Raw genomic sequence first — 16,868 nt, 5'->3', positions numbered from 1 at the left:
TGACATTGAAATTCAAGCAGAATATATAGTTACGATCTCTCCAGAGACTAATAACTTTTAAAGAGTCATGAATTTATAATTGATAGCTGAAAGAATGACACAAAAGATTTCATATTTCCAAAAGTTTACTATAACAAATGATTGCAAGTACTTTTGACCAAGGGCAAGGTCAGAAATCATGGGCCTGGTACTGCTCCTGACCGGGGTCCGAGGCCTTGCGCCAATCCCCTACCATGCTGGGCCATGAGGTTATACGTTGTCCTGGAGTACAATTCTGCTGCTGGTGATGACCCACAGCACCTCATGGAAACCCTGGCTTGACTTGCTGGATCTATTCAAAGTCTGTCCCATTTAGCACAGTGATAATGCCATACAACACAATGGAGGTTATTTTCATCGTGAAGGTGGGACATTGCCTCCATAAGCACTGTGCGGTGGTCACTGTTACTGATACTGTCATGGACAGATGCATTTGCAGCTGGCAGATTGGTAAGGATGAGGTCAAGTATGTTTCTGCCCCTTGTTGGTTCCCTCACCACCTGCCGCAGACCCAGTCTGGTATCTATGTGTTTTACAACCCAACCAGCTTGATCAGTAGTTCTGCTGCCAAGCCACTCTGGCAGTGGACATTGAAATCCCCCACTCAGAGTACATTTCGTGTCCTTGCCACTCTCAGTACTTCCTCCAAGCAGTATTCAACATGGAGAAGTACCGATTCATAAGCCAAGGGAGGATGGTATGTGGTAATCAGTTGGAGGTGTCCCTGCCCATGTTTATCCTAAAGCCATGCTACTTCATGGGGTCCAGAGTCAATATTGAGGACTCCCAGGGCAGGTCATCTCGACTGTATACCACTGTGCTGCCTCCTCTGCCAGTGGGACAGGACATATCCAGGGATGGTGATGGTGGAGTCTGGGATATTGTCTGTAAGGTATGATTCTTTGACATGAATGTGTCACACTGTTGTTTGACTAATCTATGGGATAGCTCTCCCAACTTTGGCACCAGCCTCCAGATGTTAGTAAAGAGTACTTTGTAGGGTTGATAAGGCTGTTTCTGCCATTGTCTTTTCCATTGCCTATGTTGATGCTAGGTGATCTGTTCCATTTAACTTCTTTGAGACCTTGTAGTGATTAGTATGACTGGATGGCTTGCTAGGCCATTTCAGAGGGGTCTGGAGTCACATGTAGGCCAGACCAGGTAAGGATGGCAGTTTCCTTCCCTGAAGGACATTAGTGAACCAGATGGGTTTTTCTGACAACCGACAATGGTTTCATGGTCATTAGTTCCATCTTAATTGCAGTTTTGTTTTATTGAATTAAAATTACACCATCTGCAGTGGTGGGATTCAAATCTGGGTTCCAAGAACATTAGCTGAGTTTATGGATTAATAGTCTAGCAATAATACCACTAGACCATTGCCTCACCAGAATCTTCCACCATTCTAGACCCCAGGGCAGTGTGTATCTCTTTGACTAAAACTATCTAGATCCTACTAACAGCTGCAGTAGCTTGCAAAGCCAAGGAACTTTTCCTTTGGGTTGATCATGCAGAACCCCTGTTGTCCATCTGTGATATTATTGGTTTGTAGGGAAGCCTGTAACCTGATGTCAAAAATCGCTTCCTCTGCCCTCTTCCCATGAAAATGTGAAACATTAATCTTGCATCCTGGTAAAAATGCTAATTAAATTTCCTTGATCCCAATTTCTTTCACTTTACAAATAAATGCAACTCAATACCAAAAGCACTTTTTTGGTACTTTGGGAGACTCATAGTCTTCTCATTATAGTCTTGAAGACTGCTATTGTTGTCTGCAAATGTGAATCCCTTGCACCTTCTCCCCAATAAGACAATATATGCCTTTTTATTTTGATATCTGGAAATCCAAGATTATCGTCAGATTAACAACCAGGTCACATGAATACCTTCATTTCCCCTAAGTCTAAAGATTCAGTCCCAAAGTGTTATGGAACTATGAACCTCGCAATTGCAACAAATTCTAATTCCCGCCTCCTTCCTCTTCTCTTGTTTTGAGGGCACAGTCCTTTTTTTGAAATGCAGTGCTACGACCACAGGATCTCACCCACATGTTTGATGTTTTTTGCCTATATCAACTTGCACAACATCCCACAATTCAGGACTCAAGATTGTCAGCACGTACAGGCTGCATGTACAAAGGGGGAGATTTTGACCTGTTGCTCTAATATAAAACTGCAGCCCATTTTACAACATTTCCAATTCAGGAGGGAGATAAGACAGTTGTGGATTTATTTTCATCAATTTGAGCAAAGGAAGGAGTTCAGGGTAGATCATCAATTGGGATTGTTATGAGATAAAGCAAAACACAGGAAAGGGAGGAATAATAACCACATTGAAAAATAATTTCATTTCTTAAAAATATAATTTGAAACAACAATTAATCTTGACTCTTTGATAAACGCAGATGATACAACTTTACAAAGCTACCAGCCACACGCCACAACTTCTTGTTCCATTTGAGCTATATTCCCATGAGTTTGATTTTGATGTGACACTGTATTTTCCTACTTGTCATGGGGGAAGGGAAGAGAGCATATCGCTAAAACTTAAGGAAGCAAGCTGCTGGGCTTCCTTTATATCAAGCAGGAGAGCAGCAGGGACTCTCCCCAGTCCAGCTTTCTCCCGTCATGAGCTGAACCCTTTCATGTATTCTCACTCAGGGCAGACAAACCGTGCCTAAATCTGTTCCTGCTGAGACAAATCTGCACGATTCCACAAGCATTCCCCCCACCCCACCCCCCCATTACATCCAAGATCTTAATCTTCTGATAATAGCATGAAACAAGGTCCCGGGAAATAACCACGAGTTGCCTACTGGTAGACAGCATTTTCGAAGAACTGAATTGTACTACACTTCATTCCACAAAATTTTAAGTGATAAAGAAATGCTTTAAAACAAACATTACAGCAACAATGTTGAAACCTAATTTCACCAGCTTGCTGATTGTTTTTTAATGATATGATTTCATGGTCTTTATGTCTGCTTAGTACTATTCATCTTTCTCTAAATCTCTTGTGGGAGTTTTATCACCCCTATTACTTCCATTTTTGTGTCAGAGCATCACACCATACCTAAAGGGGCGTCAGATCTGCTTTCGGATGGACACAGCACAATTAGCCATGACTCTCCCATATTAATCTTCTAAAATTCACTTCAGCTATTGAGCTGCTGCTTTGTAACTACTGAGAAGGAACTTAAAATAAAACAGCATGCTAGAAATTTGGCTGCGGCACATCATTAATAAAACTACAATGGTATTAAGTCACAATCAATATCGGGTTATGAAGTTCAAAGAGCAGTGTGTTAATTTATTTTACCACTTTAATTAGCTTATTACTCCTCTCTGGATTGTAGCTGCAGGATCACTCACTCCAAATAGCACATACCGGTATTAAATCTGCATTGTCTGCACCAGGTTATATTTTCCAGAGGATAAATTTGAAATGTTTGTTTTATATTTTTTTTGTCGCTCCTTTAGTTTCAGTTTATATTGACGCACGCAAAGTATGTATTCACTCAAAGAGGCCGGCAGTGAAGTGGCCCAGCATTTAAATCCCCTTTATTCGATATATGTGGTTTCTCTTGCTGATTTCAACAGTGAGGGTGAAAGAACATTCAAACAAAGATGGCGCAGGTTGAATTTATATGAGCGAATGTTATTCTAATATGCGCAGAGGGAAGATGGCGAAGATTTTGGGAGGGGGGGATGAGTGGGGAAAGAATGGTTCAGTTTTCACAATATAGTGGAAAAAGGCATACAAGGCTTGGTTTTCATTGTTGATAATACATATACACAGATGAATTCTGTCTTTCGTTTGTTCATGGTTTTCACTCTGCACAGCAGGGATGTTCTTAAGAACTTGCCCTCTGCGTAATTTCTCTAAATAGAAGCCACACACCCAGTGAGATGTGATTATATTCAGATCAGCCGTTCTCTCGCTACGAAAGTGTTATAATTTGAATCGATGAATGAATCGCACATTTTCATTATCGGGGATTTATAAATACGCATTTATTACTACTTCACTTGCTTGAAAAAATGCTGGGCACCTTCGTTGTTCAAAATGCATTTTGTGATTGACAAGGACGTGTCTACTGCCTGCAGTCTCCGCAATAGCTCACCACATTGCCTGCTGACCAGGAGATCAAAAATTATCGATTTCATGCAACTGCGTGCTTTGGATATGTAAGTGAGCTTTAAATTTGGACCCGAAAAACACAAACGACAAATTTTGCAAAACCAATAAATGGTGTGGTCACTTGTTGTGTTCCAGGTGACTTTCCTTTTTTGTACCTCCCTACAATTTGTGACCCGAAATATTCGTTTTGATGATTATTGAAGTTTTTTGTCGCAGTCCACATCTGCAGTCCCAGAATCCTTTGTGGATCTAATCTTGCCTTCAATGTCTTGAACATTTTCAATCTTTTCAAGGATTAAAGACTCAAACCGTTTCAAAATATGGGAGGCGGACATTAACAACTTATAAATTAGAGCATTTCATTTTGTATTTGTTAATAATTTAGAAAAATAAGTATTTTAAAAGGCGATGGAGGGTGAAACCTGTCCGCTTTTCTTGTTACTTGTACAAAGACGCATTACCACCCTCCTGCCCTTTAGTATTTTGCTTTGTCAACTCACTTGATACGCTATTTTTTTGTTTTATTTCAAATGTCGCAGCACAATGTTCTAATCGCTTGCAATAGCCTGTAAGTAGTTTTAAAACATTATATATGCTTGCAATGCCTTTTCCAAAACGGCTCTTGGGTGATCTAAATAAAGGCGTTGGTCATCTACTGCAGTCATCTTCTTTGTGCAAAGGTGATAGTTTTGTGCCCAGTGAATACTTTCAAGATTTGCAAGTTCCATTTTGCACAACGTTCGAATCCTGCGTAAATTTGCAATATTTAATATATTATCGTTGAAGTCTGAAACCACCAAGTGAGTTTTATCCAAACAACGCCTTATTGGAGCAAGGCAAAATCTGCATTGCATTTTTGCTGTGTTGCCATAGAATAATACTACCAAGCGTAAAGAGTTAAGTATGGTGCTGGCTAGATTTTATTAATAATTTTAAAGTGAAGGCCAAAACACTGGCAATTCAAAGACTTTCTATAAACATTTACACACCGCGAGTTCTCAGGAAAAATGGTAGAAATCGTATAGTGCTTAAAAATGCTTAATGAAATAAACCCTCTTTGCGCATGAAATGTAGGAATTTGTTTCGCGGGGGAATGAATAATCTGAATAAGTATATGATGTGTGCTTTTCAGGAATAAAGGATTTTATGTACTGCACCAGGTGTCACTTTTTATGGCTTAAGCAAGACATAAAATTTCACGTTTGCTTGGGTCAGTACAGCTTATGTAGCCATCCAGCAATTCGTGAATGGTGTTTGAATCTTCATTCACTACTTGTGTTCAGTTGAAGCTGTGAATGTTTAATAGCAATTAATGTACTTGTAGGGGTGAGCACATATACATATTTATCAATGCATTATGGACATATTAATGAATGGAGGTGGTTTATTTAGGCAGGTTGAAAGTATTTCTATAGATTAATATATTTAATGTGTAGGCACATAAGGGAGATTTCCTTACCACTGCAATAGGGGTGGGGTTGCAATGTTAATGGTCAACTAATGTAGAAACACAATATTTGATAATAAGTAAAAAAAAAGCATACAATATTAAAAAGCAATAGTTGTGAATAGAATATTAGTAATGCCAACTCTGTGTGCCTATGAATACATGCTGTCATGCTGAGTGTGTATTCACTTCAAAGATTAAACAGAGATGGAGAAAATCTATTTTATCCGAAGCAACATTAGGCACTGCTAAACTATTAATGTTGCACCCAGTTTAACTACACAACACAAGCTGCTTTTTTTTTCTTTCCAACTTTCTATATTAAGGAAATGAAATTTTCTTCATTTTGAATAAGTATGTTAGCTGTTATTTTCACCTCTTGCCCATACCAACATATTTTAATACATTTCATTAATGTAAAGTGGCTTTACCTTTCTTGCAAGTCTCCGTGAATGTATTATCAATTCAATTGTTGCTTATAATTGAACCTAAATAATGCAAACTTCATATCTTAAAATATTTGTCTGGCCAAGGATATTTGCTGCATTTTTCTTTATTTATGTTACAAAGGCATTGTGTAATTTTTCTTTACAAATGTGCACATTAATTAAGTTTCAAAATATATATGACAAGGCTGACATCACTTTGAACCCTTTTTTTTGCTAGAAAAGTGGAACAGGAATGTAGTTTGAACAAAGCAAAGGCAGGACCAGAGAGGTAAGATTATCCTTTGTGTGGGTTATGTATTTGATTTATAATGCAGTGTTCTAAGAAAGACTTTAGATGTTTGAAAACAAAGCTATTTAACTAAAATAATATTAGTGTCCTTGGAGATTTCCTTAATGCTGCAATAGGGGTGTGGTTGTGAGCTAACAGTTTTTGATTTTAACTAAGATGAAAGCATGTGATATTCAAAATCAGTATTTGTTAATTGAGTATTAGTAATACCAACATTAGCTACAAATCAATATTAATTGTTTTCACCTTGAGAGTAAAATCTCATTGTGCTGTCTGAAGAGAAATCATAAAAAAAATTTATGAGTTAATTACAAAAATCAGAGAACACATGTATTTAACCTTGAGGGTTTTAACTAGCATCCTCTTAAAAAAGCTACGTAAATATATTTCTGTATAATGGACAACCCCAGTATTTTGACAGTTTATATACAGTAATGACAGTCATTAACTAATCGATTGGGTTTTAACTCGACTTTGTACCGATGATTCAGGTAATAATATACACATTTTAAAATAATTCAGTTGTTTATCACCAAATTTATTAATGACTGTCATTACTATACATTAATTGTTGAAATATCGGGGTTATACAACTGAATTTTTAAAAATGTGCATATTATTACCTGAATCTTCAGTACAAAGTCGAGTTAAAACTCAATCGATTTATGCTTAATTATTTTGGCTCACCATATTTGAACAGGAATTAACAGTTTTGTAATAATCAAAATTCCTTTTTCCAACTTTTTGGGAAATTAAAGGTCAGAAATTCCAATGCAAGCCATTTCACCGAAAGTAATTGCTACACTAGGCAGTTAATTTGGCTGAATGATACAATATCTGAACATAAAATAAAATCTTCCGTTGGGAGCCATGGAAGAAGCAGTGCATAGTTGGGTATGCTACTCAGCTTGTCTCTAGGAAAATAAAGTTATAAACAAATTTATTACAGTGAAAGATTATGATTACACGATTTATAATAGTGTTTGCTTTCATGACAAAGGAATGTAACATAGACTTGATGGTGGTGTATGATGGTGGTCCACACAGGGAGCCCATGTTGCTGTGGCAACATACATATTTACATGTGTGTTTTAAGGATTGGGATGAATACACACTCCAACATTCTTTCCACAAAATGATTGGCCAGGAATCTCCCCTGCTCTCATGCTTTCCATCACTGTGTGTAGAAAGGATTTTCAGGTTGACAACCAATCTGTGTAAACTGCATTATAAGTAGCATCTATTTTGGACTCAAATACAATCATAGAATCATAGCGTTGTGCAGTACAGAAACAGGCCCTTTGGTCCAACTCATCCATGCTGACTATGTATCTTAAATTAATATAGTCCCATTTGCCAGCATTTGGACCATATCCTTTTAAATCCTTCCTATTCATGTACCCATCTTGGGGTGAGATTCAAATCTGGAGCTTCCAGTTCTGAGGCAATGACACTACACATTGCATTGGCTAATATATCCTCCTAGATTTTCTTACAGAACTCTAAAATGCCATCATTTAGCTTCGAACATTGGTCAGTTAGGAGGGAACTTGCACATTCCATGAATGAAAATTTGATATATGGGCATTGTATACATATTTATTTCTGTGAGTTTATGTTCCAAATTATTCCTGGTCAGGACACAAACTGTTGAAATCCCTAATACAGCGATAATTCCATTTCCAGATCAATTATGTTACTCTGACTCAGACAGCCCCACTGTGAGAAAACAGAATGCCTGGAAAAACAATTTTCGAACTGTCAGTTTATTTCATTGCTGATGGAACTCCCTTATAATAATGCAGGAACATCTTGGCACAAAAATCATTATCGATTTACAGCTTAAGTTGTTCCAGAATTCTTACTTACTATGAAATTATTTTGTCTCTGATTGGCTGTTCTTGCTGTATTCATATACATACAGTTTGATAATTATCAATAGTCTAACAGGAAAAATCATTGGTACAATATCAATGATCATCTATTCCTTCCACTCCTATGAAAAGCTAACAGCTTCTGAGGAGGCCTAATGTAAAAAAGTGGTCCCTTCTTATTTAGAAGAAAAAAAATTTTCAGGAAACAATAGTTTTGCATTTAAATGGCACATCATCACAGCTTCAGTAAGTTTCCATGTGTTTTAAAAACCAGTTGACTGTGTTTGTTAAAATATTGAAATGAATGGAGTGTTGTTCTTGCAATTTGCAGCAATGATCGAAGCAATAAGGTCTTTTACTGTTCATGTTACAGTATGTGTTAGATGGTGAGAAATCTGGGATTTGCACTTTGGCTAGCATTGCACAGTTTCTTCATGAAGTCTTTGCAGTGATCATGAGGATCAATGGCGTGGCATGTCTAACTCCATTTGTTCCAGATCATAAGCTCTTACTTTGCTCAAAACCAAGAATCAAGAACTTTCTAAAAATTCATTCATGGCACGTGGATGTCGCTGGCTAAATCAGTATTTATTGCCCATTCCTAAAAGTCAACCACATTGCTGTCGGTCCAGAGTCACATGTAGGCCATAGTAGGTAAGGATGACAGTTTCCTTCCCTAAAGGACATTAGTGAACCAGATGGGTTTTTCCAAAAATTGACAAGAGTTTCATCATCATCATTAGACTCTTGATTCCATCTGCTATGGCAGAATTAAAACCCAGGTCCCAGAATGTTGCCTGGGTCTCTGGATTAATAGTCTAGTGCCTTTCCGCCCCCATTATATATTTATAAAGCACCTCTCAAACAGTGAAACACCTCAATGTATTTTACAGGCGCAATATGGGAAAAGGATTTAGCAGCAAGTAATGTAAATCCTAAGAACATGAGAATTAGAATTGGGAGTAGGTCGTTCAGCCCATTAAACCTATACCACCATTCAATATGATCATGGCTCATCTGATTGCAGCCTTTGACAAGATGACAAAAAGATTGCCAAAAAGGTAGGCTTTTTGAGGAGCATCTTGAAGAAAAGAAAAAGGAGAAGAGAGGTAGAGAGTTTTAGGGAAGGAGTTCCAGAGTTCAGGACCTTTGCAGATGAAGGCACGGGTACCCATGGTCTTCTCAAGAGGTCAGAATGTCAATGAAATCTGTACCATGAGGCACTGACACATAATATATAGCGAGGAGGCTGCAATCAAAAGACTTAAAATTCATGTTTCTGTGCAGGAAGTATCAAGTACTGGTTGACAGAAGTACTCTGGCTTGAATGTTACATGTGTTGAGTTGCAGGTCTTAATAATGCTTCAATCAGGCAGTAACACGTAAGATCTAAGTAATTCCATATGAAATGAAGTACCAGAGAACTAGTTATATTGTGCAGATATCAACTGCCTTTTAATGCCTGGAAAGTAGGTGGTATTGGCAATAACCAGCAAACAGATATTGAGGACATGCAAAAAAAAGGTTGAGAAAGAAAGTAGGACAGAAAAAGGGAAATGGGGTTACAAAAACAACATTAAGAAAAGGTACAATATATGTGCCACAGGATTCCAGAATGTCATCCAACTTGTTGAGCTTATTTGAGGTTGTATCACAATCCCATATGCTGCCACTGGTGAAGGAGGAGCGCTCCGAAAGTTTGTGATTGCAAATAAACTTGTTGAACTAAACTATAACTTGGTGTCATGTGACTTTTGACTTTGTCCACCCCAGTCCAACACTCACATCGACATCATCCCACTGGCGAGCTGTGTTTGATTGAGGTTATGCCTCAGATAAAGATGCTGCTGGGGGCACAGGATCAGGCGGTCACTCCCATAATGTCATGTCTAAGTTGAATTACTGCAAAATAAACTGCAACCAACGAATCAGTGAGTGGCTGCACAATGACACTCAAATGTGATGGACACTAATAGATGATTCTGTTTGTAAAATCAGACAGTGGTTACCTAGACAATGATTAACTATCAAAGTATAAGTTAAATTTGATATGTGAAAATTCTGGGAATATATCTCAACATCAGGCAGCTGTTCTTTTTATTTGTACAACAGCACATGTGGGAGCCATTGGTTAGGTCAGCGTATGTTGCCCATCCCTAATTGCCATGGAAAAGGTGATAGTGTGCTGCCCTCATGAGCTGCTGCTGTTCCCGTGGTGTAGGGATATAAACCTATGAATGAACAACAGTAGGCCACTTGGCCCTTTGAGAGTGTTCCCCCATTCAATAAGATCATGGCTGATCTGATTTTAACCTCAACTCTTCATTCCTGCATATTTCACTGATAATTTTGATCCCCTCAGGAATCAAGAATCTATCTATTTCTACTTTAAAAATATTTAAAGATTTTGCATCCACTGTCTTTTGAGGAAGGGAATTCCAAAGATTCTCAATCCTCAGGGAGGATTTTTTCCATATCACTGATTTAAATGGGTGACCCCTCACTTTTAAACTGTGACCCCTTACTCTAGATTCTCTCACAAGAGATTCACACAATATCCACCTGCTCAAGGCCCCTCAGAAGGATCTTATGTGCTTCAATGAAGTCCCTTTGACTCTTCTAAACTCCTGACAACACAGGCCTAACCTTTCCTCATAAGGCTATCTGCTCATTCCAGGTATTAGTCTAGTAAATCTTCCCTGCGCAGTTTCCAATACATTAACATCCTTCTATACGCATGGTGACCAGTACTTATACCATAATCTGGATGCAGTCTCACTAAAGTCCTCTATAACTGAAGCATAACCTCCCTAATCTTGCATTAAATTTCCCTTGAAATAAAACATAATATTCTATTAGCTTTCCTAATCACTTGCTGTACCTGTGTACCAACCCTCCTTGATTCATGCACAAGCACCCAGGCCTCTCTGCATCTCAGAGCTCTGCAACCTCTCACCAGTTAGATAATATGCATTTTTTTGCTGTTTCTGCCAAAATGGATAACTTCCCACTTTCCCACATTATACTCCAGTTACCACTTCTTTGTCCACTCACTTAACATATCTGTATTGCTTTGTAAGATCACCACAGCACATGCTACATAACTGTGACACAATTTTGACTGCTGTATTCTTGATGTACTACACTTCAAAAGTATTTCATTGACTGATTTTTTAAATGTCTTGAGCGTAACAGCCTTCTGAATGTAAAAATATAATTGCATATTATATGTAACACTTTTCGCTAATAATACGCAAGATGCCGTCTTCACCAATAAGAATTACAAATCTTACATAATTCAAGGCTTAAATACTTCATATGGGGCTCCATTTCATGGATAGTGTGGTTACTTTATATTTGCACAACTTGAAGCTAACGTTTATAAATAAATGATGCAGTTCCGAAAATTATAAATCATAATTGCTTTAGCTTTGTTTTCTTGTTAGATTGAGCCAAGAAGGTCCATGTGGGAAGTAAGTGGGAGTAGAAAAATTAATTTTCCAAATAAAAGACCACATTGTTCTAGCCTTATTTTTAAGATCGGTTTTGCTTTCGGTAATCTAACCAGGCTGCGACTTAAGTATTTTTGCACACTGGAATACTTTTTCCACTAATGCTGCAGCATTTTTCCTTTGTGTGGGATGCCTAGAAGTGAACTTTGTACATCTCTACTTCCGTGAATTTAAGTGACTTTTGGGTGAGTTCATTGCTTTTTGAAATGCTGAACTCGTACGTTTTACAACCAAAAAACTATTGAGCTCGCTCTCCTCCCCAAAAGAAAATGGTGCGGGTTTCTTTTTATTCCCATGCATCGTCTTTTGTGTTTGCAAAACTCGGGTCTTTACTGTTTACTTTAGAAAGTTAAAAACTCAATCGCGAAGAATGCAAGTTTGGTGGGAAAGGGAAGGGAGAAATTTATTGCAATTCTGTCCCCAATGCAGAAACGTATATGAAATTCACGAACGTAAAAGTCCAAATAAATAAAAGGATGTTATACATATGGTGGAGAGTCTCATTGCAGCTGGAGTAATAAAGTTGCTTTGCTGAGCTACTACTTGCTGCCTCTGTGGTTCCAGCGATCCTTGACCACAAGGTGTTGTGGCCACGGCACCTAGCCAGTATCCTTCCGCGGGGTTCCGGGCCTGGGTAAGGGAGTAGTAGAAAAGAAATGGGGGTGGGGATAGGGAAAAATAGATTTTATCAACAGCCACAAATCAGATCAAACATAACCCAACTCCAGACTGTGCTGTAAAATTTTAAATTTAAAATAGGTTTATGCGTTGTCTGTGTGTGATAAAGGCCGGAGAAACGTTAAGTTATTGTTATTATTATTCCGGACACCCCCCTTTTCTCCTTCCTTTTGCCAGGTGTGGGCTGGAAAGTTACGCACTACATTCCGCAGGCGGAGGGGCAGCACCGTGTCGCTGCCACTTTATAAGGAGACGTTGCTGCCGGTCGCCATTTTGGTCGGAGTCGCTGGCGGCGGCGGCGGTTGGAAAGCGGGAGACGGAGGAGGAGTGTGAGAGAGTGAGTGTATGTGAAAGGGAAAGGCGGCGGGGAGGGGGGGGCGCGGTGGTGGGAAGAGCTGCTATCGGAGCGACCCGGAGGAAGAGCAAAGACAATTTTTAAAAAATACATAAAGTAGTCAAGAGTTCACCGTCACCCTCACGATCACTCTCGAAGCCGCGGAGAGGAGTTGGAGTGGCCGCTGCTTCCCGACTTTAGAGGTGCCCGTCCTTCAGCGACGGTGGGTGAGAAAGAGCCCGGCCTTCTCCGGCCCTTCCCTTGGGGTGGGGGTGTAGGATGGTTTAGAGGTTGTTCTCGAGGTGGGGAGTGAGGAGGGGCTGAGTTTCCAGATCCTCCCGTTTTCAGAATTAAAAGATCAAAAAGTCGATTAACTCCCGAACAACGTGGCATCGGGGGAAGGGCGGGTGTTTATTATCGGGAGAAAAGGGGTTGGAGTTTACCCCAGAAAGGGGGAGAGAGGAGGGGGGTAGCTTCTCCCCCCGGGGGAGCTTTCAACCCCCGGCGGGGTGGCGAAAAGAGAGGAGGGGGCAACTTCTCCCTCGTGGGGGTGAGAACCCCCAGAGCTGGAAGGAGTTTCTCCCCCACAGAGGAGAGGGGTTTACCCCAAATCGGGGGAGGAGAGAGGATGGGGTTTCAGCCAGAGAGTGGAGACAAGGTCGGTGTGGGGATGCTTAGCCTGACGGGGGGAGAATTGAAAAGGTGGTCTTTAGTGTGAGGGGCATAAGTAGGGGAAATTTACCCCAATAGGGGGCAGAAGTGAGATATAGGGGTTGTTTACCCTGAGTGGGTGGGAGAGAAGAGGGTTTGTAACCATGGAGTTTTCTGCTTATTGCTGTGGGAAGGGGCGGGAGTGGTGTTCACTGGGGGTGGGGGAGAGAGAGAGACACACACAGTCTTTACCCTGAAGGTTGAGGGAAAAATGTGTTTTTAAATCCCAATGTGGATGTGGCGGGATGGGTTTCTACTTTGGGGGAGGGCAGGTGTTTACATGTAATGAAGGGCTGCTTCTCCACTCTGGACAGGGGAGATGGGAGGGTGTTCATCCTCGGGTTAAGAAGTTTGGAAGGAGAGGGGCGGCCAGTGTTTTCCTGGCTTCATGGGTATAAGACAGCATGTACCAGGGTTACAAAGGTTGTAGAGTTAACTCTTTACCCCAGGTTGTAAAAGTGCATGTGTAAATTACAGGAATGTGGGAAGGTGAATGCCTTAACTGGGTGAAACTATAAAGTGGGTTTACATTGGTGAAGTGATTTTGTTTTCTAAATTGGCAGCATGCAGTTTGACACCCAAACTTCGAGCGTGCAAGTAAATGCTGAGGTGGTTGAGAAATTGTCTGGAATCTTGAGCAGTATTTGTTGAAAATTGGTGAAATGGGACAAAACTTGCTCATTAACAACCAAATGAGTAGGTGACTCATACAGCAGTCTGGGATTTGCATTTTGATATTTTTGCTGATAAATGCTTTGTCATAGACAAATAGAGATCTGTTTTTATACTAGTATGTAATTTTTAAACAGTGGATTATCTATTAACCTCACAATGAGGAAAGGCGCATACATGCACAAATTCATTTTGATAAATCGAGCAAGTTTAAAGTATCCATTTTCTTCCAGAATAATTCCTTCTCGTGATATGGGCTTTTGCCGCATGTTTGATACCATTTGCAGAGTACATAAGTTTAGTGTGGCCATGACTGTGACAATTGTGGGTTATTTTTCTAGTCTCTTTCCTACATTCTGCTTCTGTGAATGTTGATTTACGTGTTGTCAGATCTGTTGCCTGCATTTTATGCTTGTGTAAATCTCAAATCTTAGTATCGATAGTTACAAATCTGCTGTATTCGTTGTAGTTGGTTTCTGAATATTTGGATGGTTTGCAAGTTTGTTTTCCCTCTATATAGTGCATTAATTGCAGTTTCAAATGAAAGTGGGGGGTGGGGGAGGAGAAGTAGAAGCAGGAATCTTGTACTGTTGGTAGACTTGAAATGTGAAGTTGAGGCACTTCCATTTTGAGTGGAAGGAGAAGCATGATGGTGCAGTATCAAACAATTTGTCTGAAATTTCATTGTATTTAACTTAGAAAATAAAATGTGAAGTGGTTTGGACCAACTGGTTTTTCATATGTGACCAACCAGATGTTTTTAGCACATGATAATATGACCAATGTGTTCATCTTCTGGGAAAATGGATACAATCTCAGAATTCCATCTCTGAAATCCAGTTCTAGTATCTCATAATAAAAACAAAATTTCCTGTAGTCACAAAAGATCTGTGGTCATGATTTGAGGTTTGTATTGCAATACATGCTTTGCACTTTAAACTATTGACTAAACTTAAAGGCTGTTCTGTTTGAGTTTCTACACTGGTTATTTATGGGTTTAATGTATTTTGGTGTCATTGGTGTTGGTGACTTGTAGCTGCTTTATTTTACACTATTATGAGCATGAGAATTCATTCAGTGGATTTTTGGTGTCTACTGTTGTTTTGCACTCCGAAGCCGAAGAATCATTGAATTACATAAATGTTGCATTCCAATGACTGATTTCTTTTATTGTTGTCTGATTATGAAATTGAGAGAGCTGTTGAAAATGAGTTGTTTCTTGAATAATTAGTGTTCTCATAGTTTCACCGGAAGTGGTGATGCTGCGTGAATTTTATTGTTCTGGTATACAGTGTACATTTTTGAAAGTTGCATTTTATTGCAGCTGTTTTGTTTGCACTAAACAGTGCAGCAGAAAGGAATTTAAAGATGTTAAGTTAGCATTTGTATTTTGATAATTATTCCCTTATCTCTCCTTTCGTGAACATTGTGGCTCCAGTTGGACTGTGGTTTGAAGGCTGCTGGCCACCAATCATCACAGTATTGTACTGAATTACTCTGTAATTGTAAACAATAGGGGGAGCAGAGAAGGATTTGTCAGTTGCACTAACCCCTCCCTGTGCATATGGAAAGCAAGCTGGAGTCCTCGACTGCCCTGTTTTGCTTCCTTGTGAATTGTGCTGAGTGTCACTTATGTGGTATACTGTTCAGTGTGGTTTTGTACTACATATGTAGTGTATTTTCCATTAATGAGTGTTTACTATAATATATCTGCTGTATATTCAGAAAAAATTTAGAATTAGAAAAGTATTAGAATTGAAAAAGTTTAGTGTTTTTTGCTGTGGCCTTAACTACTTGTTTTATACTAGAGTTTAATATGTTTCAAACGTTCTCACTAGTGTACAAAGTTTGAAGTAGCTCCGTTAATGCAGAAAAAAATGTTGCTTTACTGGAGTTCAGGTAGTGATTAACCATGCCTGCCGCATGGTTTTTAAAATCAGCTTACCTTTTGCTAAGTCTTGGGCAGCTGTGACAACTGGCTTTGAGGAAAGGTGTTTAGACGCTGAAGAGAGTTGAGAAAATCTTGTGTACGTTTAAATGTATCACTTAATTCCTGCACCCCACCAGATTATTCCAAACTGTTCATACAAATAATTCATTTTTAAGATTCTAGCCTACTGTAAAATAAACAAGACCCCTGTGGATTTTTTTTAACCAGAATAAAGGAAGCTACATTTGATTGGTTGAGTCAACCTCTTCCTGTTTAAATGCTTGGAAGGAACTATTATAACTGGATTTGAAGATGGGAATTATTGAATGAAACAGTTGTTGAAACAAAAGATGTTATTGCACCTAGGAAAACTAGATTATTTAAAGTGTCTTTCTTTGGGGGGGAAATGTTAAAATGTCCTTTTGCCTGTTGCAGTGGTCGAGTTAGGTGATAGATTTCAAGGCAACATTTGCTCAATTGAACATTCTTATAACTTGTAGTTGTGGAATCTTGGCACATGCCAACTGAATACACTGTTTGCCTGCATATAGAACAAAGTACCGGTTTGTGGTATGAGCAAAAAGATGAAAATGTTGAAAATAGAAAACAGGATATGTTGGAACTCTTTTCAATTTAGTAAGCATTTGTGGAGAGAATAGATGTGTTGATGCTTCACCTTTTGGATTGTTTATTATTCAGAACGTGTGACCTTAAGCCTAAAACGTAAGCCTGCACACGTTGAGTATTTGCACTTTTGTATAACCCCTTTCATTTCTTGAAGTTCCAAATGCTT

The 16,868-nt window shown here is 39.1% G+C and overlaps 1 protein-coding gene and 1 long non-coding RNA gene across 4 annotated transcripts in view; one reads left to right on the top strand and one right to left on the bottom strand.

The window, feature by feature from the left end:
* Positions 1 to 12,127: 12,127 nt before the first annotated feature.
* On the bottom strand, positions 12,128 to 13,063 carry LOC125485107. 2 transcript variants are annotated; one of them, XR_007263876.1, is made up of 2 exons: positions 12,896 to 13,063; positions 12,128 to 12,380 (listed from the first exon to the last, which is right to left on the bottom strand). It is a non-coding gene; the product is annotated as an uncharacterized LOC125485107 (long non-coding RNA). The 2 variants fall into 2 exon arrangements; XR_007263877.1 differs by having other exon boundaries at positions 12,902 to 13,063.
* Positions 12,692 to 16,868, top strand: part of ctnnb1 (catenin (cadherin-associated protein), beta 1) — a 37,273-nt gene continuing 33,096 nt past the window's right edge. The window contains exon 1 of one of the 2 annotated variants that reach the window (XM_020511913.2): positions 12,692 to 12,765. The gene's annotated coding sequence lies outside the window, so the exon portion shown is untranslated. Of the gene's footprint in view, positions 12,772 to 16,868 lie in introns of both variants that reach the window. The other variant, XM_048606290.1, reaches the window with a different exon arrangement.

This window comes from Rhincodon typus, chromosome 2 (genome assembly GCF_021869965.1).
Source record: "Rhincodon typus isolate 14 chromosome 2, sRhiTyp1.1, whole genome shotgun sequence".
Taxonomy (NCBI): domain Eukaryota; kingdom Metazoa; phylum Chordata; class Chondrichthyes; order Orectolobiformes; family Rhincodontidae; genus Rhincodon; species Rhincodon typus.
Note: the sequence above shows the minus strand (reverse complement) of the source record. Positions and strands in the feature narration are given on the sequence as shown.